This window comes from Callithrix jacchus, chromosome 14 (genome assembly GCF_049354715.1).
Source record: "Callithrix jacchus isolate 240 chromosome 14, calJac240_pri, whole genome shotgun sequence".
Lineage (NCBI taxonomy): Eukaryota > Metazoa > Chordata > Mammalia > Primates > Cebidae > Callithrix > Callithrix jacchus.
Genome location: NC_133515.1, coordinates 81,098,054 through 81,124,943, shown reverse-complemented (window position 1 = coordinate 81,124,943; position 26,890 = coordinate 81,098,054). Strand labels below are relative to the sequence as shown.

Below are 26,890 nucleotides of genomic sequence, written 5' to 3'. Positions count from 1 at the left end.
GACTTTAATGCAACGCTGGCACACATTGCCAAAAAAAAGCTTGGATGATAAATCTGTGACTGAATTGTAGACGATGGGCTTAGGTTGCTCCCCAATAGGATGTGTTCTTCCAGGCCCTTGGTTCCTCACTCACTGAAGAATGGAAGACAGGACCCCGCCAGGCACAGTTAACTTGTTCAAGTAAATAACGGACCCCAAAGAATTTTGCAAAAAGTGATTTATTTAGACAGAAAGAGAGAAAAAGGAAAAGAGAGAGAGAGAGAGAGAGAGACAGAGAGAGACAGCTCTCATGCTGTCATGAGAGGGGATTCAGAGATGGAGTCAGAACAGGTGAGGAAGGAAAGGGGATTTTAGCCTGGGAGTTATTCCTGCCCCATTCAAGTTTTTTGTCCTATGAAAGGAGTTCCTTTAAACTTTCGCTGGAATGATTGACCTTTGATTTCTGGGCAGTCTATCTTCCCATGTGCAAAAGGTAAACAAAGACCTCTAAGTTCCCAGATAGAGATGTGAAAGAAGGCAAGTTGGGCATGTTGCTAGGAAGTTCTTGTCTTTGAAACCATGACCCTTGTGGACCTGGGAAGAGAAGTTAATTACATTCCCTCAAATCCAGCAAAGATTCAAGGATCTGCCCAAATGATAAAATTTTTAGTAATAACCTGGATAGGAGCCAATACTGGCATTCCACAGATGACTAAAAATAAGCTGCTGTTGTTGTCTATTCTAAGAACTAAGTAAGAATCACAGCACCTTGTTGATTTCCTTGTGTTTTGGAGGATACATATTCTACATCTGGTAGCCCAATGCCTATCTGAAATAAGGTCATATTTGAATGGGATCCTGAACAAAAACAGACTATGTCTGAGTGGCAAAAGTGGTAGCCTTCTCAATCCTTTTGGCCCTTATGATCCACACTCAGATAGGATTTTGGAAGCATCTGCAACACCAACTTATGCAGACTAGAGCTCATGGCAAAAGCCTGTCAGCACCACCAGCAGTGACTGCTAGGATTTAGAAACAGAAATTTTCCATATGCAGTGGTATTGTATATACCTTTTGAGAGATAATTACTAGCTTGCACTGACAATGGAAACTGCCCCATGTCTGAAGGACATAAAATAATGTGGAATCCTAAAATATCCATGATGTCTTAGATGATATTAGAGAAATATTTTAATATGGAAGGCAGTCCAAGAAGAGTTCCATAATAAAATGGAAATGATTTATATAGGAACATGCTACTTGGGAGAGTGCAAGAAGGTACTCATCACTTTTAAGAGCAGATACCACTTTTCCCCATAGCCGACTTTGGAGCCACCAGAGGAACTGCTGGATGTTACTGTCACACCGGTGGTGCCCTATGAACAGCTCTCTATTGGCCAACAAAACACTGCTTGGTTTATGGATGGCAGCTGCCAGGCGGACAGATATCACCTTGTTTGGAGGCCTGCCACACTATAATTGACTGATGGAAAAACTGATTGAAGAAGGCAAGAACAAATCACCTTAGTGGACTGAATAGCACAGTGTTTTACATGTAATGGTGGAAGAATTGAACAATGATAACAGCCCCTATGTTTGATTTTTTGCCAACTCATGGGCATTACTAACTCATATAGTGTGGCTTCACTATATGGTCAGTTAGATGGGAAATGAAAAATTAGATTAATAAAGAGATTCTAGTATATTATATGCTCCTATGGAAATAACTATGGGAATATACATGATGCATTAAAGTAGGACATCTTGATGCCCTTCAGAAGAACCTCCTTCTAAGGTTGAAAGGTGATTGAAACCACCAAATCTGGTGTGCTCACTCGAGGGGTCAACCTAGGTCCATGAAATGAAGGAATATGGAGGAGCTGCAGGAATACAAAGATGGTCTGGTCATCAACATACAGCTTTTGCACTCTCTGTGGCACAAAATGTCAACAATAACTGTCCACTCTACCAGCAAAAAAGAGACTGTGGAGGGCTATGGGAAGGACCTGCACAGAGCTGGAAAATAGGTACATTGGACTGGTGCCAGTATCTCAGAGAGACTGTAATTGTATCTTGACAAGAATAAACAGCAACTTAGGACTGGACTTTGCCTACCTAATGGTATAAGAAAATGCTCACAATATTACTGAAACATAAGGTTCAATTTAGGTCCTGCTGCTCACTGCACAGAAAACCGATCACTGAGACAAGGAGTATTGCCGGGGAGAAGACTTTTTTGCATGCTGAGTGTTAACGCGAAGTACAACGTTCAAAGTCTGATTTGAGACAAAAGAAATCCCTTCCACCTATCAGCCTGTAAAATAAGAAATGAGTTAGTTACTTCTATGATACAATAGAGGTATAGGAATTGGGTAAACATTCTCTCCTAAAGAGAGATATTGGCCAAAAGAAAAGAGTTACATGCCCCATGGAAGTTTGAAACCCAGCATGGCAGTCATTAAATCTTTAAGCTCCAAAATAATCTCTTCTCCATCCAGGACATGCTGGTGCAAGGGATGGGCTCCCAAGGCTACGGGCAACCCTGTGGCTTTATAGGGTGCAGCCCCCCCAGCTGCTCTCATGAGATGGAGTTGAATGCCTGCATCTTTTCCAGGTGCAGGGTCCGAGCTACTGGTGGATCTACATTTTTGGGAATGGAGGATGGTGGCTTCCTTCTCACAGCTCCACTATGCAGACCCCAATTGGGGACTCTGTGTGGGGGCTCCAGCTCTACATTTCTCTTTATCATTGCTCTAGTAGAGGTCCTCTGGGGGCTCGGCCTCTGCAGTAGGCTTCTGTCTGGGCACACAGGCTTTTCCATACATCTTCTGAAATCTGGGTGAAGAGTGCTAAGCCTTATTCACTCTTGCACCCTGTGCACCTGCAAGCTTACGACCAAACTGCCAAGTCTTATGGTTTTTGTTCTTCAAACGTGGAAGCTGCCCAATCTTATGATTTGTGTTCTACAAAGTGGCAGCCTGGTCTGTACCTGGTCCCCTTTGAACCACAGCTGGAGCTGGAGCAGCTGGGATGTAGGGAACAGTGTTCGCAGGCTGCACAGGGCAGTGAGTCCCTGGGCCTGGTCTACAAAACCATTCTGTCTTCCAAAACCATTCCATTCTCTTAGGCCTCTGGGCCTGCCATGAGACAGGCTGCGGCTAAAGTTTCTGAAATGCTTTTGAGGCCTATCTCCATTGTATTGGATATCAGCACTTGGTTCCCTTTAGTTATACCAATCTCTCTAGCAAGTGGTTGTTCCATAACCTGCTTGATTTTCTTTCTATGCCACATGGCTAGGCTGCAAATTTCCAAAGTTTTATGCTCTGCTTTCCTTTCAAATATAAATTCCATCTTTAAGTTTTTTTGCTCCTGCATGTGAGCCAAGGCTGTGTTAAAAGCAGCCAGGTCACATTTCCAACACTTGTCTGCTCAGAAATTTTTTCAACCAGTTACTCTAAATCATCACTCTTAAGCTCAAACTTTCACAGGTCCCTAGGAGCTGAACAAAATGCAGCAAAGTTCTTTGCTAAAGCATAACATGTGGGACCTTTGCTCAAGTTCCCAATAAGTTCCTCATTTTTATCTGAGACCTTGTTGGCCTGGACTTACTGACTATATGACTATCAGCATTTTGGTGACAACCATCTAACCAGTCTTTAAGAAGTTTGCAACATTTTCTCATTTTCCTTTCTTCTTCTGAGCCTTCCGAACTCTTCCAACCTCTTCTCATTACCTAGCTCCAAAGTTGCTTATACATTTTCAGGTATCTTTATAGAAATGTACCACTCCTCGATACTAATTTTTTGTTTTAGGCCATTCTTGCCTCTGGCTGGATGATCTAAAAGAAAAGAGGTTTAATTGGCTCATGCTTCTGCAGGCTATACAGGAAGTATAGTAGCATCTGTTTCTAGAGAGGCCTCAGGAGACTTACATTCATGCCAGAAGGTGAAGGGGGAGCAGGCACCTCACATGGCAAAAGCAGGAACAACAAGAGAGAGTGGAAGAGAGATGCCACACATTTTTAAATGACCAGATTTTGTGATAGCTCACTATCACAAAGGCAGCACCAAGCCATGAGGGATCCACTTTCAAGATCCAAGCACCTCTCACCAGGCTTCACCTCCAGTATTAGGGATTATAATCCAACATGAGATTTGGAGAGGAACAAATCTACAAACAATGCAGACTGTAACAGTAGACAGATATACAAACTATATCAGATTGTAACAAAAGATACCATGCCAACTTGGACCACCAATTTACTTTGTTTTTTATACCAAATATCATACTTTAAAACCGATAGTGTCCAACAGTGAGTAAATAGACCAACGAAGTAAACACATCATGTTGCATACTATCCTCAAAGTAATGGTTTAATTAAATGTTTAAAATGGGGGTGGAGCATAAAGGCATGAAGGGCTGGTTTGCTTGCCTTGATGTGTGTGCACTCACATTTAATATGATGGGTTTAAGAGAGGGATGGATATTATGTCTGAGAATAATTCCCTATCTCGTACTGTAAAACAGAAGACAGGTAATTTGACCTAGATAGATTCCTCTGCCTTTCCATGGAACTTGTGGAAGGAGGCTTCAGGAATATGCTGTTACAATTCTTTCCTACATGTCCTCAGTTATTTTATTTCCTACCTGACAGTAGTCCCAGGACTGGGGCTGCAACTGCAGATGCCAGAAGTAGGGATGATCTCTATACAAGAAACTGTAACAGTATCTTTAAACTTTTATGCTGGAATTCCTGAAGGCCTGATGGAATGGATTTTGCCTTCATCCTATCTGGAAAAATTGGAGTTGACAGTAAATGCAGCTGTATTGCTTAGTGGTTGTAATGGCCTACTAGGTCTGTACCTATGTAATCCTACCCTATATGGGTGGTGCTATGGTTTGAATGTGTTTCTCAAACAGCAATTGTTTCCAACTTAATTCCCAGTGCAATGGTGCTGGGATGTGGGACCTAAAGGGAGATGTCTAGGTCATGATGGGTTCATCCTTATGAGTGGATTAATGCTGATTACAAAAGTGCTTGAGGCTGCAAGTTTGATCTCTTGCTTTCTTGTCCTCTCTTTGCCCTTCTGCTACAGGATGACACAGCAAGAAGACCATTACCTTATGCTTATCCTCGCCCCTTGATCTTGGCCTCCAGAAATGTGAGAAAATAAATTTTCTTTCATTATAAATTACTCAGTCAGTGGTATTCTGTTATGGAAGCACAAAATGGACTAAAACAGAAAAGAATGAACTGAGGAGACACTTGACAGCCTGGTATTTGTGCTGACGATCCAGACCAGCAGAGTGGCTGTATAACTGTAATATGTTCATTATCCAAAGCACACAGCAAGTAAATATGCTAAGACGCTGGCTTGCAGCAGAGAATGAGGTTTAATCATAGAGCTGCTGAATGAGGAACAAATCCATCTTCTCAAAGAGATGGGGGATAGGGTTTTGGAGTGGGTAGAAGCATAGAGATCTTTGGGTTGGAAAGTGCAGGGCGAAGTCATAGGACAGGGAGATAAACTATATTCTCATGTGCATATGGTTTGGCTCTGTGTACCCGCCCAAATCTCATCTTGACAATTCCCATGTGTTGTGGGAGGGACCTGGTGTGAGATAATTGAATCATGGGGACGGTTTCCTTCATGCTGTTCTCATGGTAGTGAATATGTCTCACGAGATCTGATGGTTTTATTAGGGGTTTCTGCTATTGCATCTTCCTAATTCTCTCTTTGCCTGCTGCCATCCATTTAAGATGGGACTTGCTCCTCCTTGCCTTCCATCATGATTGTGAGGCTTCCCCAGCCACGTGGAGCTGTAAGCCCAATTAAACCTTTTTCTTTTGTAAATTTCCCAGATATGGCTTTATCAGCAGCATGAAAACAGCAAGTTCACATGCTTATTCTGTTTCTTCACAGGGCATCTTCAAATTATTTGGGATCAGCTGTTTCACTGGAATTCAGGATCTGAAAAATATCTTAAGCAATTCTTTTTTTCCCCCCAGAGAGCCCCTTTACTTTTGACTCCACATTATATTACATAATAATCAGATATTACATTACCTGGTTTTTCAGTTTTCTGATAATGAGATCACTCTCCTTAAGTGATGAAGGGTTTCAAAACTCTGAATGGAGATAAAGCCTATCCCTGCTTTCTCCACCACCAAACACCCATTCTTTCTTAGGCAGATCAGGTAAAAATATGTTTGTCGATCAAGCACCATAAACACAACACAGTCATCACCACTTCCCTTCCTTGAGAAACAGCTTCCCTGTGACACCTAAGAGGACTGTCATCCATGGGTGTCAAGCTGCAACTTCTCACCTGAGGCATAGATGGAGAGCCTGTCACAAAGTTTCAAGGATGCAAAACATGACAATTGTCTGATGATAATTCAGAATAAAGCTTAAAAACTTCCTATGATCTTAAGCAATTCTTAAATAAAAACCTTACGCTTCTAATGTTAGAGATCCTATCTATCTAAAAGCCTTATGATTCTAACATCAGAAATCTCATGTATAACAATGGGGATGCAAATGGTTAGTATCTAGTGCTACATGGCTTTCAATTACAAGGAAGTGGGTCAAAGTGCAGCCCAATTAATGCTTAACTATAACTGTATTTCTGTCCAGAATTCTGTTAACCCTGTGAGGATGGCTTCAGCTAAACCTAACATCCATTCCAAAAGTGGCAAGGTTTAGGTAAAAAGTAATGACAAATAAAGAGGAAGAGAAATAGTGGCTGAAGGTAAAAGAATGAATAAATGGATCATGAAAAGAGAGAAATCCAATAGTACAGCAGTCCTTTGAGAGAGGCTCAGAGCAAGGGAACCATATTTTCTTTTAGTACAATATGCCAGATACCCAAAGGGGTAGAGTCATATGTTTGCTGAGATTACTCTTGCTTTTTGAACCTGATAAGATCAAATGAAGGCTGCAAAACTGAGCAGCATTGCTCTGGGAGATATTTTAGTGATAGAATGATGAACTGGATCAATTGTTAGTTACTGAGTGGAACTCTAGTAATATGCTGACTGTGGACTCTTTTACTTCAGAATACAACTACTACAAAGGATATCATTTGGGAGAGAATTTCCAGGAACTCTTCCGTACTGGGCCGTCAGACCTTGTGGTGTATAACTCTTGGAAGACTGTTTACTATATAACTACAAACGTTAATGGTCAAATACTTAGAAACTTCCCTGATTATAATAAAAAAACATATAGCAATCATATGCCAAACATCTTGCAATGTGCTATCTACAAATATATAACACTTGTTTTATAGATGGAAAGCTATTAAACAGAATAGGAGGCCAGGTGCGGTGGCTCATGCCTATAATCCCAGCACGTTGGGAGGCCGAGGTAGTTGGATCATTTGAGGTCAGGAGTTCGAGACCAGCCTGGCCAACATGGTGAAACCCTGTCTCTACTAAAAATACAAAAGAAAAATTAGCCAAGTGTGGTGGTGTGTGCCTGTAATCCTAGCTACTTGGGAGGCTGAGGCAGGAGAATCACTTGAGCCTGGGAGGCGGAGGTTGCAACAAGCCAAGATCATGCCACTGGACTCCAGCCCGGGTGACAGAGTGAGACCCTGTCTTAAAAAACAAAACAAAACAAAAAAAACTACCCTAGACTGGATAATTTATGAAGAAAAGAAGTTTAATTGACCCACAGTTCTGCAGGCGTAACAGGAAGGATGGCTGGGAGGCTTTAGGAACTTACAATCATGGTAGAAGGTGAAAGCAAGCCTGTCTTATCATGGTTGAGCAGGAGAGAGAGAGAGCAAAGTGGGTAGTGCCACACATTTTCAAACAACCAGATCGTGTGAGAACTCACTATCATGAGAACAGCAAGGGAGAAGTCCACCTCCATATTTCAATCACCTCCCACCAAGCCCTTCTTCTGACATGTAGGGATTACAATTCTAAACGAGATTTGGGTGGGGACACAGAGCCAAAGCACATCATTCTCACATTTTGAAAACAATCATGCCTTCCTAACAGTTTCCCAAAGTCTTAACTCCTTCCAGCATTAACTTGAGATTCCAAGTCCAAAGTCTTATTTGAGACAAGGCAATGAGCAGACAGTGAGAAAGAAAGAAAGTAGGATCCAGGTTGCATCCAAACCTGAATCACTGTCCACATACAGCAAGAAAACACATTTTCCCACCATTCTTGCAATATGCATGAACATGATAAAAACCCATCCATATTTCCCCTTCTCCTCCGCAAAAATTTCAGAAAGTCGGTGACTATGTTTTTCAGGAAGGACTCAGAAGGTGGGAAGGTAAGAGAGGTATATACAGAGAATGGACTTGAATGGGTACTTTCTTTGCCATCTCATTTTCAGTCTCACTTCTGATCCTTTTAGCTGAACAGAAGTCTTCTGATCAGCATTTTAACCTCCCTTCCTTCCCCTCCTGCGGCTGTGTATTGTGCATACCAAACATTTACAGTGGCTAGCCATTAGTTGGCTTTTACTATTGATCTTTTTTCTTTGTTGTGTTTTCTGTCTGAAAGCTCCATTCAGTACTTTGGCATTAAAAGAGCTTGGTATATTCTCCCCCTTTGTGTTTCTGTGAGAAGCCAGTGCCACAATACATTGTGACCATCTTCTGTGACTAAAATGACTTTTAAAACTTGTGGTTGTGCTCAGAGTGCTAAAACAGGATGTGTAGAACATTGGAAGGAGGCCATTCATCAGTGAACAAACTTCCCTGGGCAGATATACAGGAACGATCTTGGAGGCTGAAGTTTTGTCTTCGTTTGTCTTGTTTGCTGCAAACTACAGGTTACAAATTGGATACGAATTCCTTAACCTTTGGCCAGCAGCCCTCAATTTCATGCTATCTAATTTATATGTAAGCAAGGTCACACATTTGCCTTAATTGTATTTTCCTTAACTTTTTTTCCATCTTATTTTGGGGGAGGTTTTAGTTTCTGATTTCCTGAACTCTGGTTAATTCTTGACTTTCTGGAATGTTTTGCAGCAGCATTACTCTGGAAATGTCAACATTCAAAAAAACGTTGAAAAAAATAAGTCACTCATTTGGCCTGATTCGAACACCAGGTTCCAGCCTTACAGTCACAGACTATTCTTTAGCACTGAAAACAAAATGCTAAAGACCTTGAATCAAAAATCAGGTCTCTATTTGAGAAATAATTGGTAGCACAACCTTATTTTCTTTAATAAAACCCGGTTAGGAAAGTGAGAAGGAAATAAGTGATAGTAGAGATAGCTCTGACTTCCAATGGTGTCTAGAAAGCCTCTCAATAGAATGGAATCTATATTTTTCTCATCCCAATGGGAAGAAATTTTTTTTTTCATATCATATGGGCTTAGTCTATAATTTATTTTTGTTTTTGTTTTTTTAAAGTCTTTTCAGGAAAAGTCCTTCCCATATCCTATGGGTTTTTTTTTTAATTTCATATGGCCTTAGCTTATAATTTATTATTATTATTATTTTTAAAGTCTGTTTTCAGGAAAAGTCCTTCCCATATCCTCCTGGGAATTTCTCTGCAGTCTTCTGCGTTGGCTGCTATGTTAGTTTTCTAGGGTTGCCATAACAAATTACTACAAGCTGAGTGACTTATGTTAACAGAAATTTATTCTCTCACAGTTCTGGGAGCTAGAAGTCTGCCGTCAAGCTGTTGGTAGGGCTATGCACTTCTGAAGGAGTTAGTCAGCTTGCTTTAGGCAGACAACAAAGAAAGGGTCTCTGGAGAACATCCGACCCACCTCACAAGTGCCTACATCGCATGTTTTGTGCAGGTGAGGGAACTTGCACAGGAGGCTTGCCTAAACGTACCTGCACAGACTAATGGCCAACATGCACTGAGGTGGGGGGTGGAGCCACCAGGAATTCACGCCTTATACAAATAGGTCACCCAGCCCCATCAGCTTTTATAAAATGTGCTTGTATTCAACTGTAAAGGGGGTAACTGGGAACCTGTTTTCAGGACCCCTCTCTTTGTGGGGAACTTTCCTTTTGCTTAATAAATTCTACTCTACTCACTCTTCAAGTATCTGTGTGCCCGTTTCTTCTTCCTGGTTGTGAGGCAAGAATCCAGACCTAGCTGAGCTAAAGAGCAAAAATATCCTGCATCACCTCCAAAGGCTCTAAGGAAGAATCTTTTTTTTGCCTCTCTCCTAGCTTCTGGTGGTTGCCAGAACTCCCTGGCATTTCTTGGCTTGTGGAGGCATTGCTTTAGTCTCTGCCTCTGTCTTCACATGGCAGTCTCCTCTGAGTCTCTGTATGTCTTCTTCTTTTCCTCTAAAGACACCAGTTGTTGGATTTAGGGCCCACTGTAACCCAGTATGACTTCACCTTAACTAATTACAGCCTCTAAGACCCTATTTCTAAATAAGGTCACATTCTCAGGTTCCAGGTGGACATAAATTTTGGAGAACACTATGTAACCCACACAGTTATCTTTCACTCATTTAAACTAACTATATATGATGCCAGATGTGAAAATGTCAATCACATAGTGTTATTGAAATGCCAGGAGTTAGGTCTGCCTGCTCACCACACAGAAAGTCAATAACTGAGACAATTATTATTGCCAGGGAAGAAGGCTTTAAGAGTGCTTCAGCAGAGGAGATGGGAGATCAGCCTTAAATTCATATTCCTGACTGACTAAAATTAGGAATATAGCAGAAATGAAATATAACCACATGTGGGAAAACAGGAATTAGAGAGGAATAAGGAGAGGAGTTAGTCTACAGAGAGCAGGTGGTCAGTTAGGCAGTCATGATAGGTCAGGGATCTGGCACCTCATTGTCCAGATGCACTGATCTGGTAAGTTTCATTTCCTTGATACACTGATCTGGTAAGTTTCATTTCCTTGATACTATCTGTGAGGCTTAATGGTTGGTTTCCTGAGAAAGGAACTCAGATAAGACAGTTGTAACCTTCTTAAGTTTTAAGACTGAGAGGATCATTTTCTATGTTTATTCCAAGAAACCATAAATATCAGTTCCCAGACAATTGGGCTGGTTTCAACATCTGGAAACTTTGTTTATTCAGTCAGTTGAGGCTGACATTTTGATGATGGAGACCTCTTTTTGTAGGGATATTATCAAGGTTTGCTATGTAGGACTCAGTTATTTCTTTTGTTCATGTGTGGACAGTCTACAGACCTTTCTATGTGTTCAGCACAAACAGATAAATCATAGGAGCTGTCAAAGCTAAGGGGGATTAAATCCAGAATGCAGGGGAGCATTTTCAATCCTCCTAGAGAACAGCATATGGATCTAGGTACAGGGGACATCAGGAAGCTTGAAGCAGAGAAGCCTAATGAATCCCAAGACAGACATACTGAGACAATTACAGTTAATCCATATCTTGAAGGCATTCCTTTGATATGCAATCTGAAATCTGCCCTACTAACAGCTATTTTCCCACATCTGCTAAATTTATACAGTTATGCATGGGTTATCCCTAGGAGAACATGATAAATGATAAAGATAAATAATTATAACAGCAGTTTGCTTTATTGTTTTATAACAAGGAAGCATGTTAGGAAGAATTTGTTAATTCCTGGTTATCAGTTGCTCAAGCTGTTATGATTATGTTAGGGTTTTGAAACAAATTATGAATTCTTCTATATTTGAGAAATGACAGGATATGGAGTTTGAAAAGAAATAGTATTTTTATTTTTCCTCCCACACTGATCACTTTCTAGTTTACCATGGTTTCTGAATTCTATTATTAGTCATTGTGTTAATACATTAATAAACTACATTATTAGTTATTTAGTTAATATAATAAATTATATATTTAGTTAATATAATAAATAATATAATAATAAACTACATTATTAGTTATTTAGTTAATAACTATATTAACTAAACTTATACACTTACTAGGTTGATTAAGAAACTATAATATAAATTTATGAATATAATTCATCAATGTCTGCAGTTTCAATCATAATATTTATACAATGTGAAAAAGATATCAGATGACTGCTAGGATTATCTTCTTTGATTTATTAAATTAGAAATTATTTTGCCTGGAATGCCAACATTAAATTAATGTATTCCAAAATGTTAGAAATAGACACATTTGTAAAGCTATCATGTTACCATTTTTGTTTCTTGGCATGTATAATAGATACCTACCCCACCAAAGGAAAAAGCACTTCAGGCAAATAGTTAGTTCAAGCTGTAGTACAGTATTTCAACCTGATTTTCATTTGTTCATTCACTCATTACTCAACAAATGGTAATTGTTGTAAGATCCAACTATGTGTCAATTGCTGTTCTAGAGACCAATGATATTGGAGACAAACACATACACTATCCTAATGCTAGAGCTCACATTTCAGTGAGGGCTGGTAGGGGAAACATTCAATAAACAACAACAAAAACATTTAACATCTCAGATGCTGTGAAAATGTGAAGTGCCATGAAAAAGCGTGAAGCAGTGTAAGAGGATGGTAAAGTGGGATGGCAGCTTTGCTTCAGAGACTTGGAGGAGTGAGGGAAGCAAGAGCAGAAGTGGACTTACTGTGAAGCAAATAAAGCTTAAACTTCAGAGGCTTTCACTTGCTTGGGTCTCCCTGAGTGGTGGAACTTTCAGGACACTGCAGAGTGTTCTTAGATAGGCCAGGTTGCCATTAGGAAGTATTTCTCTTTAAGTGCTTTTGTCCTAACACTGAAACTCTCTCCAAAGAAAATGAAAGATGACTTCAAAGACATCTTCAGAGCTCCAGTAATTTGCTGTAATTTCTGTTTTCATTCTACATAAATATTTACCTAATTTTGTGTTTGTGATCTTATTTCTTTTCTTTTTCTTTTTTTCTGAGACGGAGTTTCGCTCTTGTTGCCCAGCTGGAATGCAATGGCATGATCTCAGCTCACTGTAACTTCCACCTCCCTGGTTCAAGCAATTCTCCTGCCTCAGCCTCCTGAGTAGCTTGGATTACAGGCGCCCACCACCACACCTGGCTAATTTTTGTATTTTTAGTAGAGATGGGTGTTCACCATGTTGGCCAGGCTGTTCTTGAACTCCTAACCTCAGGTGATCCTCCTGCCTTGGCCTCCTGAAGTGCTGGGATTACAGGTATGAGCCACCATGCCCAGCCTTTCTTTCTAAAACAGCGTTCTTGGCTATAATTATATATATTTCTGTTCCCAACCAATCTTTATCCACTTCAGCCATAGGAATCACAGAGGAAGAGAAAGTGGGGCAGAGGGACAACAAGGAGGTCAGTGTGGCTGGAGCTCAGCCTGCAGGAGGGTGGTCAGCATGAGGTCAGCAAAGTAACTAGGGGAGAGGTGTGGCCTCCTAAGAACTATTTTATTCTAATCAAGTGGTGAAACTAATTAAAATTCAGGGTAGAGGAATTTTGAATCTGACTTACATTTTCATCAGATCCTTTTAAAAGAATCACTCTGGCTGCTCTGTGGAGTTAAAGTAAAGGAGGCAGGTATAGAAGCAAGGAGACCTGGTAGGAGGATGTCACTGCAGGAATCCAGTCAAGGAGTGATGGTGGTGGGGACTGGGTCAGCACTAATAGGGGTGGTGACAGATGCCAGGATTAGGCATATATTTTTATACAGAGTTGAGAACATTTACAAATGAATCATATTAGTTAATGAGGAAAAGAAAGGAGTCAAGGAAGATGCCAAGGGTTTGGCCTGAATAATGGATGGATGGGGGTTCTATTGACTGTTTGAGCATTGAAGCAAGAGTTTAGCTTTGGAGATAGTGAGATAGACAAGTGGAGATATAGACAGTGGGGTACAGTCTATCGCTCTGTCATTTAATCCTCAATTCAAGCCTGCAAGTTAGGTATCATTATTCCTATCTGAAGCTTAAAAACATACACAGTTTAAATATCATCCATTATCATGTAACAATATATGGCAGTTCTAAGACTGATACACAGACCTTGATACCTGACCTCATGTTCTTCCCATTATATTATCATTCTTCACCTTTTCATTTTCCCTTTTTACTCCTTCCCTTCCTCCTTTCCTTCTTTTCTTTGTTCATTCATTTGGTATGTAGTTATTGCTAGGTGTTGGAATTATATGCATGAGTAAGATATGACCCCGGCCTTCAGCTCACTTCATGATCTTAATAATTTTTGATATATTAAGGTGTAGAAGAAACATAACTCAGCTAAGTTGATAACTTGATATTTCCTTGAGTTTAAGTAAACATGAGTTGTAAAAAGTAGAATTCATAATAACTTTATGAGAAAAAAGAGAATGCTACTAAAATTAATATTTTCAATTTTAAGACTAGCTGATTTTTAGATGCAGAATATAGAGAAATGTATGTTAGAATTCAGAAAATTAACATTAATTAGCATTTATTGGGCTTTGATTTTTCTAACATTTTGATATGCTTAACTCATTTAGTCATCAACACAAACGTTTGAGACAGATAGCTAATAACAGATGAGGAAACAAAGGTTAAGGCAAGTGGTAAAGCTAGAGACCAAACTGAAGCTATCTGACTAAAAGTTGGCATTTAATCATTTTGCTAAACTTCAAAAGTATGAGATTCCATTTTTGAATTTCTAGTCTAGATTCTACTTCTAAATTTTTAGGTATCTGTCCTTAGATTTCATCATCATCATCAGTAAAGTTGGATTTAAAAATCTTGACATTTTTCACAATCTACTAAGATTGTAGCAATAGTCAATATATTTTATTATTATGAGATACAGTTCTCAATTTTAAAATGGCTTAGATTATAAATATATTATTTGTTTGATACTACTACAGTGTGCCATGTGCTTTATATAGGTTATGTAATTCAATAGTCACAGTAGCTCTGCTGGGTCTGATTTAATATTACTGTGTTATTGTTGAAGAAAAACATTAGGCAATTTGCTGAGGGTCAAACACCTTGTAAGTTTTAGAATTGGATCTGACCCAGTTGTGAATCCAGATTCTATGTTCTTTCCACCAGGTTAGTGATTCTCCAGAAAAGCAGAGCTTATTGTAAGGCAAAACTCCAAAAAAGTCAGCTCTCAGGAAAAAAAACCAAAAAACAAAAAACAAGACATTTTTGGATGTACCAGTCTAGTTAGCAGAAAAGGGTGTTAGAATGCTGAAGCTGTTTGCTACAACTTCAGTGTAGTCAGTGAACTTCAAATAATGCTATGTTTTGGCAAACTTTTTCTAGAGAAGAACCTGCCAAGATCTACCCATTAGTAGGATCTTAAGATTTCCTTAGGAAGCTCTGCTGTCATTAATATCAAATTATGTAAATTATTCTTTAGACCTCAAAATGTTTAAGAAAATAGAACCATTCTGAGCCTTCTTGGAAGTCTACATTACAACCTCAATTATTTATAGGGCTACTTTAAGCATGAAGTATACTGATAATTGTGTTTATTGGAATCCTTAATTAAATTTAATTATTATTATTATTATTCAGGCAGAGTCTTGGTCTGTCACCCAGGCTGAAGTGCAATAGTGTGATCTTGGCTCACTGTAACCTCTACCTCCTGGGTTCAAGCGATTCTCCTGCTTCAGCCTCTCAAGTAGCTGAGACTATAGGAATGTACTACCACACCAAGCTAATTTTTGTGTTTTTAGTAGAGACAGGGTTTCACCATGTTGCCCAGGCTGGTCTCAAACTCCTGACTTCAGGTGATCCTCCTGTTTCAGGCTTCCAAAGTGCTAGGATTACAGGCATGAACGACCAGCCTGGCTGGTATCCTTAACTTTAAACATGAACAAATGTAGAAGAAATAGTATAAAGATCCCCATAATCCATTACCCAGCTTCAACAATTATCAATATATTGTCAATGTTATTTCACCTATAACTTCTCTACTGTCTACTCCTTGCTGTTGTTTTGCCTTGCAGCTTTATCGAAGCACAATTTACATTCCATAAATTAATCCATTTTAAGTATGCAATTCAATGATTTGTAGTCAATTTACAAAGTTGTGCAACCGTCACATCAATCCTGTTTCAGAAGTTTCATTACTTTAGAATATTCTCTCATGTCCACATGCAGTTAATCCCTTTCATACCCAGGCCCAGGAAACTATTTGCTTTATGAATTTATAGATTTGCTTTTTTTAGACATTTTATATAAATATAATCATAAAATATTTTTTCTTTTGCATCTGATTTCTTTCACTTAGCAAAAAAATGTTAAAGTTCATTCATGTTTTAACATGTATCAGCAGTTTGTTGATTTCTATTGCTGAATAGTATGCATTATATGTATATACCACATTTTATTTATTCACAACTTAATGAACATTTGGATTGTTTTTGGCTATACTGTATAATGCTGCTATAACTATTCACATACAAGTGTTTGTGTAGACATATGTTATTTACTTTTTAGAAGATTTCTATGCATAAATTGCCAGGTTTATGTTTATATTTAGTGAGTTTAACCTTTTTTTTTTTTGGCCTGTAGGGAAAGGGAACAGGTGAAAACAGAGATCCTTCAGGATGGGAAAAAGGAAAGTTAAAAGAGTTTCTGTTAGATAACTCTGATTTCTTTATGAAAAGGAAGTTAAGCTCCCTTGTTGAACTGAGAAGCTGGGTGCTTAGAGAGACTGGAGTGCTTGAATTTGAACATGATTTTAAATATAGGAAGGAACTCTTCTTTCTCATATGAGATTCATCCTAGATGCAGTGTAGCTGTTTCTGCTTTAGCAGGCTTTGCTGTGACAGAGCCCAGGCTCTGTGTTTCTAGCAAATAGTGTCTCACGGAGAGGTATGACATTCTAGTGTTTTTATTTACATAATTTGGTCAGCTACTTGCATCACCCAGTTTCTACGACCTAGTACATTTTCTATTTTTTTTTTTAGCACAGTCTTTTTTGTTGTGGGGTTTTTTTTTTTTTTTTTTTTGAAAGAAAGAAAGAAAAAGAGAAAGGGGGAGAGAGAACAGAAGTCTTGCTCTATCGCCCAGGCTGGAATGCAATCTAAAAATAACTATTAAAAACCTCCCTGTAGAGGGAGAGGCATTCTGATTTTGGGTATTCTCAGCCTTTTTATGCTGGTTTCTTCCCATCATTGTAAATTTATCCACCTGTTGTCTTTGTAATTACCGATCTTCAAATTAGGTCTCTGAGTAGATGTCCAACTTGTTGGTTCCCAGTGCCAGAATCTGAGCAACCCACTGCTCCAGCTAAAGCAGTGGCATTTAGATTCATGGTGCTTTTCTGCCTGGGAATCTCCAGTCTGGCTTCCTTCTTGAGTCCCTTTTTCAGTCAGCTGAATAGGTGACTCCGCCTTCCTGGAGCTCCAAACGTCGACCGAAAGGGAATGCATTCCCGTTTACTCTGCACCAAGAACTGCTGTGGGAAGGTGCCAGCAAAACCACTGCGCTGGCCACAAGAGTTGCGCTGGCAACCTGTGGGGCTCCTCCGCTGGTGATCTCCTGGTCTGTGAGCAACAAAATTTGTCTGAAAGTGTGGCATCCTCTCGTTCTCTGAGCTTTCACTGGGAGCTACACTCCTGAGCTGCTAGTTATTGGCCATCTTGGATCTCTCACCAGTGAGTTTAATTTTTTAAGTAACTGCCAAGCTCTTTTCAAAAAGGCTTCACTATTTTCCATTTTCACCAGCAGTGAATAGAATTATAGGTTTTCCACATTCACACCAAAACTTTCTGTTCTTTAAAATTATACCATCCTAGTGGGTGCATGATGGTATCACATGGTGCTATTGATTCCCTAATTATTACTGAAATGCCAGGGGTTTGGTCTAGGTCCCATTGCTCTTTGCATAGAAAGCCAATGACTAAGACAACAATTATTGTAAGGGAGGAAGGCTTTAATCAGTTGCTGCAGCCAAGGAGAACAGAAAATCAGTCTCAAATTCATCTCCCTTACCAACTAAAATCAGGCATTTATATAGCAGGTAAGAAACTAAAACAGGAATTAGGGAAGGTTAAGGAAGAGATGTTGGTCAATGGAAAGCAGGTGGTTAGATAGGCAGTCATGATGGGCGAGGAGTCTTATGTCTTACTGTCCAGATGCAATGATCTGGTAAGTTTCAATTCCTTAATACTGTTTGGGAGAACTGACAGTTGGTTTCCTCAGAAAGGAACTCAGATAAGACAATTTTAGCTTTCATAAGTTATAAGACTAGGAGGGTCAATTTCTATGTTTATTTAAAAGAAATCATAAACATCAGTTCTATGGGACAGTTGGGCTGGCTTTATAATGACTAATGATGTTGAACATTTTGCATGTACTTATGAACAGTTTTGGTTCTCACAACTTGGTAAGGGGTGCCACTGGCATTTAGTGGGTAGAAGTCAGAGATATTACAGAATGTCATCCTATTAATACAATGCACAGAACAGCCCCTTGCCCAAATAATTAATTACCGGCCTCAATTCAATAGCGCCAAGGTTGAGAAATCCTGGAGTGGTAAAATAAGAAGGTAGCATTAATAATACATGGGATAGGCCAGGCACTGTGGCTCATGCCTGTAATCCCAGCACTTTGGGAGGCTGAGGCAGGCAGATCATGAGGTCAGGAGTTTCCGACCAGCCTGTCCAGCACTGTGAAACCCAGTCTCTACTAAAAATTAGCTGGGCATGGTAGGGCATCTGTAGTCCTAGCTACTCAGGAGGCAGGGGAATGACTTGAACCCCAGAGATGGAGGTTGCAGTCAGCTACTGCACTCAAACCTGGCGACTGAGCAAGACTGTCTCAATAATAATAATAATAATAATAACAACAACAACAACAACAATACATGGGATGTGAACCCAGACATGCCCCTCTGGAAGTGAAACTGTTGATCTTTCACTGTTTTCCCTGCCCTGGTAGAGTGACCGTGGAGCAGCTCTAGGCAAGAACACCAGAGATATCTACTGTTCTTACTTAAAGTTAAGTAGTTTTTCCCTCAGTAAAAAAAAAAACACTTCTTTTTTACATGCCTTTGATCAATTTCCAGAGCCCTGAAATGATTGCTTTTGAAAATTTTTCTGGCCAGATGTGATGGCTCGTGCCTGTAATTCCAACACTTTGGGAGGCTGAGGCAGGCGGATCATGAGGTCAGGAAACCGAGACCATCCTGGCCATGTTGAAACCCCATCTCTACTAAAATACAAAAAATTAGTTGGGCATGCTGATGCGCACTTGTAGTCCTAGCTACTCAGGAGGCTGAGGCAGGGGAATCGCTTGCATCTGGGAGACGGAGGTTGCAGTGAGCCGAGACCGTGCCACTGCACTCCAGCCTGGCGAAAGAGCAAGACTTCATCTCAAAAAAAAATTTTTTTACCTGTTTGTCATTGCTTTTTGGGAGTATTTGCTGCCATATGGAAGTTCCCCAAGTTTTGAAAGGAACAAAAAAGTCTATGAACAAAGAAAACATTAAGTGCATATTTGAAAATGTAGTTATTTATTGATTCAGCAAATATTTATTCAACATTTATAATAACAGCTAGTGATATGGCAAGGGTATGCAAAATACCATCTTGACTCTTAAGACACTCACGGTTAAGTGGAGGAGACAGAAATTAAATGAGCAAGATGCCTAGAGGCTCAGGGGATGGGTCTGCCTTCAACTCTTGATGTTCTTACTTACTGCTGTGTGATGTTGGGCAAGTTAAGCTGTCTAAGCCTCAGTTCCTTCAGGGAACTGAGCAGGGTAATTAACAGCATCTACCTCATGTGATTTCTGTGAAGCCGTTTTCATATATGTAAGCAGTTTAGCACAGTGCCTAGCGTCTAATAAACATTAAAAAATGGTTTACTTTTCATTATATAGTGTGATCAATGTTATGCTAGGACTAAGCATGTGACACTGATACAAACAGGAGACAGGGAAATACTGGGTAGGAAAGGGTAATTCCCTGTCAAAGGCCCCACCCACAAACCTGGACACCCACGGCCCTAACTGAGATCAGGCATTCCTGTTTTTAAGCCCAAAAGTTGCCTTTTGGCCCACTATGCCCCCCCTATCTTGTACCCATATAAACCTCAGACTCCAAAAGCAGATGACAAGGAGATAAACTAATGAACAGCAGAGTGGATCAGCAGAGAAAGAGCATCTGGATGTCCAGAGGAATTCAGCTACGGATGACTGAGCAGATCAGCTGCTGGATGGCCAAACTCCAGGGGAAGATCATCTTCCCAGTCCATCCCCCCTTCCATTCCACTGAGAGCCACTACCACCACTCAAACCCCTGCATTCATCCTTCAAGTCCGTGTGTGACCTGATTCTTCCTGGACACTGGACAAGGAGTTAGGTACCAAGGGGTTCCACTGAGCTGTTTAACACTTAAGCCATCTGTGGATGGCAGAGCTAAAAGAGCACAGTGACACTGGGGCTTCAGGAGTCACAGACACCCACTCCTAGATGCTGCCATGTAGCTGGAGTCCAAAAGTGCTCACCTTGGTTCCCACACTTGCCCATCTATGTGCTCTCTCTCTCATAAGGGGTTTGAGCTTGTGGCAGAGAGCCACACACCTGTCCCTCATCTTGCAAGGAGTGCCAGGGAACTCTCCCGTGTCAATGCTATTATTCAGAAGAAATGATTTAAAAACTGTTGGAAGGACAAGTAGGAATTATCAGTGAGTAAGTAGAGAAAATATGTAGGGAAGAGATTTTAGAAGAGGCCCGGAGGGAAGAGGAACATGACCCAATATGAGGACAGAAAAGTAGACAGATTGCACTGGCACTAGAAGCCTTAGAGGGATATGCAAAATAAATAGTTGTCATTTCATTAGAGCTCAGTCTTTATGATGTATATAGGGTGAGAAACTGAGTATGCTTGTTTTTTGTTCTTACTCTCTTCTATATTCCCAATTTACATATGAAACCTGGACCACCCAGAAGCCACAGTTATACACTCTGTATTTAACTCCCTCCCTGCATATCTTAACTCATTGCAATGCAAATTAAGAAAGTTGTAATCCCAGCACTTTGGAAGGCCACGGCAAGAGGATCACTTTAGTCCAGGAGTTTGAGACTAGCCTGGGCAACATATCAAGACCCTGTCTCAACAAAAAATGAAAAGTTAGCCAGGCATGATGGTACATGCCTGTGGTCCCTGCTACTTGGAAAGCTGAAGTGGGAGGATCGCTTGAGCCAGGAGGTTGAGGCTACAGTGAGCCATGATGGTGCCACTGTACTCACCGTTGGTGACAGAGCAAGATCCTGTCTTAAAAAAAAAAAGAAAAAAAAGAAAGAAATTGTGCCACATAGATTAGAAATATTGATTATAACTATTCTGCTTTCTCAAACTTTTTGTGCCATTTTGAGTGTGCAGTCCAACAATCACCTCTCATAAGAGACCCATGCATATAAGCTTATAAGCAACAGAAATTTATCTCTCACAGTTCTGGATCCTGAGAAATCTATAATCAAGGTGGATTTGGTGTCTGTTGATGGCTTGCTTTTTGGTTCATAGATGTCCCCTTCTAATGGTTTCACATGGTAGACGGAGAAAGATAATTTTGGAAGATGATGTATGTCCCTCAAAATAAGGGAACTCCACAAATGCATCTAATGGGGAAAGTAACAGATAAGTAAAACCACAATAGGAAATTTGTAGCTTTGTTTTTGGTAGCTTTGTTGTGATATTGTTCATATGCCATATAATTTACTCATTAAAAGTTTACAGTTCCGTGTTTTTTAGTATATTCACAGAGTTATGCAACAATTTTAGATCACTTTCATCACCCCACAGAGAAATTCTGTTGTATCCCTTAGCAGTCACCCTCATTTACTTCATTCTCCCCAGCCCTAGGCAACTACTAATCAACTTTGTGTCTCCTTAGGTTTGCCTATTCTGGACATTTCCTATAAATGGCATTATTCAATATGTGGTCTTTTGTGACTGGCTTCTTTTACTTAGCTTGTTTTTAAGGGTCTTCCGTGTTGTAGCACATAATATTCCATTATATGGATATACTACATTTTATTCATTCATTCATCAGTTGATGGACATTTGGATTATTTTCATTTAGCAGTTATTATAAATAATGCTACTGTGAATAGTCATGTTTTTTTTTTGTGGACATATTCCTTCATTTCTTTTTAGTGTGTAGGAGCAGAATTGCTGAGTCATATTCTAACCTTTTGAGGAGCTGTCAGACTGTTTTCCAAAGCAGCTGTACCATTTTGTATTCCCACCGGAAATGTAGAGTTCCAATTTTTCTATATTCTCAATAACACTTGCTATTATCTGTCTTTTTGACCATAGCCATCCTGGTGGGTGTGAAGTGGTATCTCATGGGTGTATGTTTTTGTAAATTGTATGATTCCATTTATAGGAAACATCTATAGTGGGCATCTGTAGAGACAGGAAGTAAATGAATGGTTTCCTAGGTTTTTTCCCTTTGCTAGGCAAACCTAGGAAAACATTTATCTATCATCCTAGGGTAACTGGGGAGCAATGACCAGTGACTGCTAATGTGTCATTTCCTTTTGACATGATGAAATATTCTAAAATTGATGATCACATTTGCGAATATACTGAAAGTTATTGAATTGTATGCTTTATGTGGGTGAATGACCATTTTTGTGTGGGTTTATTTCTGGGCTTTCTTTTTTTCTATTGATCTGCGTGAAAATCCCCTTACCAATACAACCTGTCTTAGATTAGTGTCACTCTTCCAACTTTTTTCTTATTTTTCAAAATTGTTTTTACTATTCTAGTTTCTTTCCATTTCCATATAATCTTAGAATCAGCTTGTATATACCTGCAAAATTTTCTGCATGGATTAAATCCTGGTAAATCTGTGGGTCATTTTGGCAAGAACTGATATCTTAACTATGATGAATCTTCCACTTCCTGAACACGTCTCTCCATTTATTCTAGTCTTTTTTGATTTATTTTTATCAGTTGTATGGTTTTTGATTTCTTTTATCAATGTTTTACAGTACAGATTTTGTACATGCCTTGTTAGGCTTATATCTAAGTATTTCACTTTGGGAGGAAGCTATTGTAAATAGCACTGTTTTTAGAATTCTCATTGTTAATTATTTATTGCTAATATATAAAAACAGTATTGAATTTGTAATTTTGACTTTATATCCTATAACCTTAGTTATCTCACTTTTAGTACTTGGACGTTTAATTTTTGTGGAATTATTGGGATTTTCTACACCAACTTTCATGAGTAGGGTCATCCATGAGTAGGGTCAGTTTTATTTCTTCCTTTTTAATCTGCATGTCTTTTATTTATTTTATATTGTTATTGCCTTGGCTAAGACTGCCAGGATGATGCTGAATAGGAATGAATGGAATGAAACCCTTTGCCTTGTTCCTAATCTTGGAGCAAAGCATTTAGTGCTTCACCGTTATTAAAACCCTATTTGTTTTTTGTAGATTTTTAAAATCAGATTGAGTAAATTCCCTTTTACTTCTGGTTTGTTGAGAGTGTTTTTCATGAATGGATGTTGACCAGGGCTGCACTCACATTGCTTAGGGACTGGTGAAACAGAACCAGGCCCTATGCAAGATTTGCATATGCATTGTTGTACTGGGGGTTGATGTGTGTTTCTTGCTAGTGCAGTGCAATGTGCCACGTGGGTGGGTGCCTATGTGCGCTCAGCCAAGCTTGGCTATGCCATCATCCTCTCTTAGGTCGTTTTGACTTGAATTTCCTTAATTATGAATTATATTAGGTATCTTTTTATGTGCTTTTAGGCTGTTTGCATATCTTCTTTGAAGAAATCTCTACTTAGATCTTTTACCCATTTTTAAATTGGGTTATTTATCACTTTATTATTGCATTGTAAGGGCTCTTTATATAGTCTGCAACAAGTTTCTTAATAGATATTTGATTTATACATATTTTTCCCATTTTGTAGGTTTTATTTTTACCTTTTTGATGGTGTCTTTTGAATCACCATTTAAAAATTTTGATATAGTCCAATTTAGCTTTTTCTTTTGTTGCTTGGGCTTTTGTTGTCCTATGAAAGAAACCACTGCATCATCCAACTTCATAGAGATTTACCTTTTAATTTTTTACATGGAGTGTCACCCTCTCTCACCAGGCTGGAGTGCTGTGGTGGGATCTTGGCTCACTGCAAACTTTGCCTCCTGGGTTCAGGTGATTCTCCTGCCTCAGCCTCCCGAGTAGGTTCATTATATTTAGCCAGGCTAGCCAACTGATGAGGAATTGGGTTGAATGAAAATCATTCTGACCCTGGCATAATCAAAATTGTTATTCATGCAACTGATTCAAAACTTGGGCTCTCAAACAACCTTCAGGGAGAGCCTGACCCGGCCTTATCAGGACTCTGGAGAATTTTCCATTCCCATTTCCAAAAACAATGCCATTGCTTTCTATAAACAATAAGCAACTGGGATTCCAGGTTTAAAAAGAAACATCAAAACATCCTGGTACAAGTGCTGAACCTCTTGCTTCTCAGGAAATCAACCTGAAACTTAAATTAACCTGGAATTGGCAGAGAGGATGTTTATAGTTGGAATGTTGATTAAATCCCTCCAAGTCCCACAGGCTCTTATCTACAAAGCAGTAAGCTCTACTTTCTGTGGCTTTATAAATACTTGTATTTTCTCTGTGGTTAGATTGTCTCCTACAAATATTTTACATCAGTAAACGGGACCAATTGCCTTTTTGTTTTCAGGGTAAAGGACCATCATTTAGCCCAAATCTACATATAAGTTTCTGAGTGAATTGACATACATTATCTGTTTTTGACCTTTTCAGAAAAATGACATACATTACCATTTTTGACCATTTCAGAAAAAAATCATTAAAAATGAGATAAAACTTGATTGAACACTGTTAACCTCAAAACCAAAGTCCAAATAAAGATCTGGAGAATTGAAAGGCATATTTACTGCTTCATGTAAAGGAGATAGCTGTTAAGTATACACCAGTCAATTGCACTACATTAACCTATCCATTTAAACCAAAAAGAAACACTAGATGCAGCATTTCTGCATAGATATATTACAAGGTTGTACTGTCTCAATGTCAGAGCTCTTCTCCACTGGTTGAAAAGAATTAAACTTCCAATTAATATCAGAAGTTTACTTAGGCACCAAGCCACAAGAAAAATACCAATACATAGCTTAGAGTTCTGTACAAAGAATCCCTGTGATGCCAGGGCACGTTTCCAAGGTGGAACATGATCTTATTCCAGTAGGAGTGTACACAGAGCACAGTTAAGAATATAGAGTGTGAGTGTTTCAACAAACTCAGTTGGAAAATGTGTATACAGAAAATCTCAAGCTCAAAACTTAATCTGGGGCTGGCTGGAATAGGACATAAATTCAAAGATTAAGTATTGGGCAAGTTTAAGAATGAAGATTAGCAGATGAGAATATACTTGGCGAACCCCAAATTGCTACAGCACACGCAACTGGAATATTTAACAGTATGAACAGCATTTGAGTTAGATTTGTTTGATTGGGAGGCCCTAGGATAGAAAAAAAAGAATATATAATGAAAATATTTAGGCCTGCCATTTCTTTACCTTTAAGTGTCTCTCAAATATAACGAATCTTGCCTACTTGTCCTTGAATTCTTGACTGGGCTGATAAATGGCCCTAGCTGAGTCTGAGTAACCCTGTTTCCAATATTTATGGAGAGAGAAACATTACAGTTTGGCAAGGCTGTCTTTAAAGATGAACATGCCTGGTTCTTTCTTCTTTCCTTTGATCAAGTTCTGTAGATTTTTCAATGCTTTCTGGAGCAAGCCTCTTTCCAGGCTGTAGTAGCTAGTCTTTGCTTCCTTCTCCATTTATCATTCTTGTACATAAAAAGAAATGAGGTTTTATCCTTTGAATAGAATAATCCACATAGTCTATGAAACTCTAGTTCCTTAATTTCCACTCTGTTTCTTGTTTGACAAGTGGCAATCTGTTTTTTACTCCTTTGCATCTTTCCCAGCCGTTTTAGAAACACTGACGTGATTGCAAACACAGTGGAAGGCTCCTTAGGAGAACTGATTCAGCAGCCCTCTGCTGAGAGAAAAGGCTATCTCCTTTTCATCCCTCTTTGTGACCAGGGCCACTCAAATTATTTGTCCTCAGGAAATGCTTTGGCTTGCTGGGAGCACTAATGGGCATGACAATCAATATTGCTTATACTGATACATCACTCTCTTGGTAAGGGATTTCACTAGGAGATTTTCTTTCTCTAGGGATTCAGTCAACAACATTTATACAACACTCACAGCATGTAAAGCATGCATGGTACTAGACAGGACAAAGAAGCAAGAGAATCACAATGAATGGTTGCTGCTCTTTAGGGCCATCTTAAATAGTTGGGAGATTGATCAGTATATTAGACAGGGTTCTCCAGAAGAAGAAAGGAAGCAAGTGTGTGTGTGAGAGAGAGAGATGAGAAAGGCAGATGAGAGAGAGAGAGAGAGAGAGAGACTGATTTATTATAAGGAATTATCTCATATTTATGCAGGCTGAGTACCAAGATCAGCAGTCAGCAAGAAAGGGACCTAGGAGAGCCAACAGCATCAATTCCAGTCTGAGGGCAGAAGAAGACCAATGTAAGCAGTCAGGTCAGATGTCCTGTCTTTTGTTCTATTTAGGCCTTCATCTGATTAGAGTGGGCTACCCACATTAGGAAGGACAATGTGCTTTACTCAGTCTACTGATTCAAATATTAATGTTGGTAAAAAATACCCTTACTGAGACACCCAGAATAATGTTTAAATAATATATGGTCCCTTTGTGGCCCAGTTAACTTGACACATTAAAATAACTGATACAATAAGGATATATATACAAGAACAAGAAAAACACCAAGTAACTTGTATACAGTTGGCCCTTTGTTTCTGTGGGTTCCCTATCTGTGGATTCAACCAACCTCAGATCAAAAATATTTGAAAAAAAAATTTGTATTGAATAAGTCCAGACTTTTTTTTCCCTTGTCATTGTACCTTAAATACGATATAACAATTATTTACATAGGATTTACATTGTATTAGGTATTATAAGTAATCTAG

At 39.2% G+C, this 26,890-nt stretch overlaps 1 long non-coding RNA gene across 7 annotated transcripts in view; it reads left to right on the top strand.

The window, feature by feature from the left end:
• Window positions 1-26,890, top strand: part of LOC144579174 (uncharacterized) — a 331,105-nt gene that overhangs the window by 132,261 nt on the left and 171,954 nt on the right. For 4 of the 7 annotated variants that reach the window (XR_013526129.1, XR_013526127.1, XR_013526123.1 and 1 more), the window contains exons 4-5: window positions 5,076-5,141; window positions 26,344-26,443. This is a non-coding gene — a long non-coding RNA (uncharacterized LOC144579174). The remainder of the gene's footprint in view (window positions 1-5,075; window positions 5,142-26,343; window positions 26,444-26,890) is intronic. The other 3 variants (XR_013526126.1, XR_013526128.1, XR_013526124.1) reach the window with 2 other exon arrangements.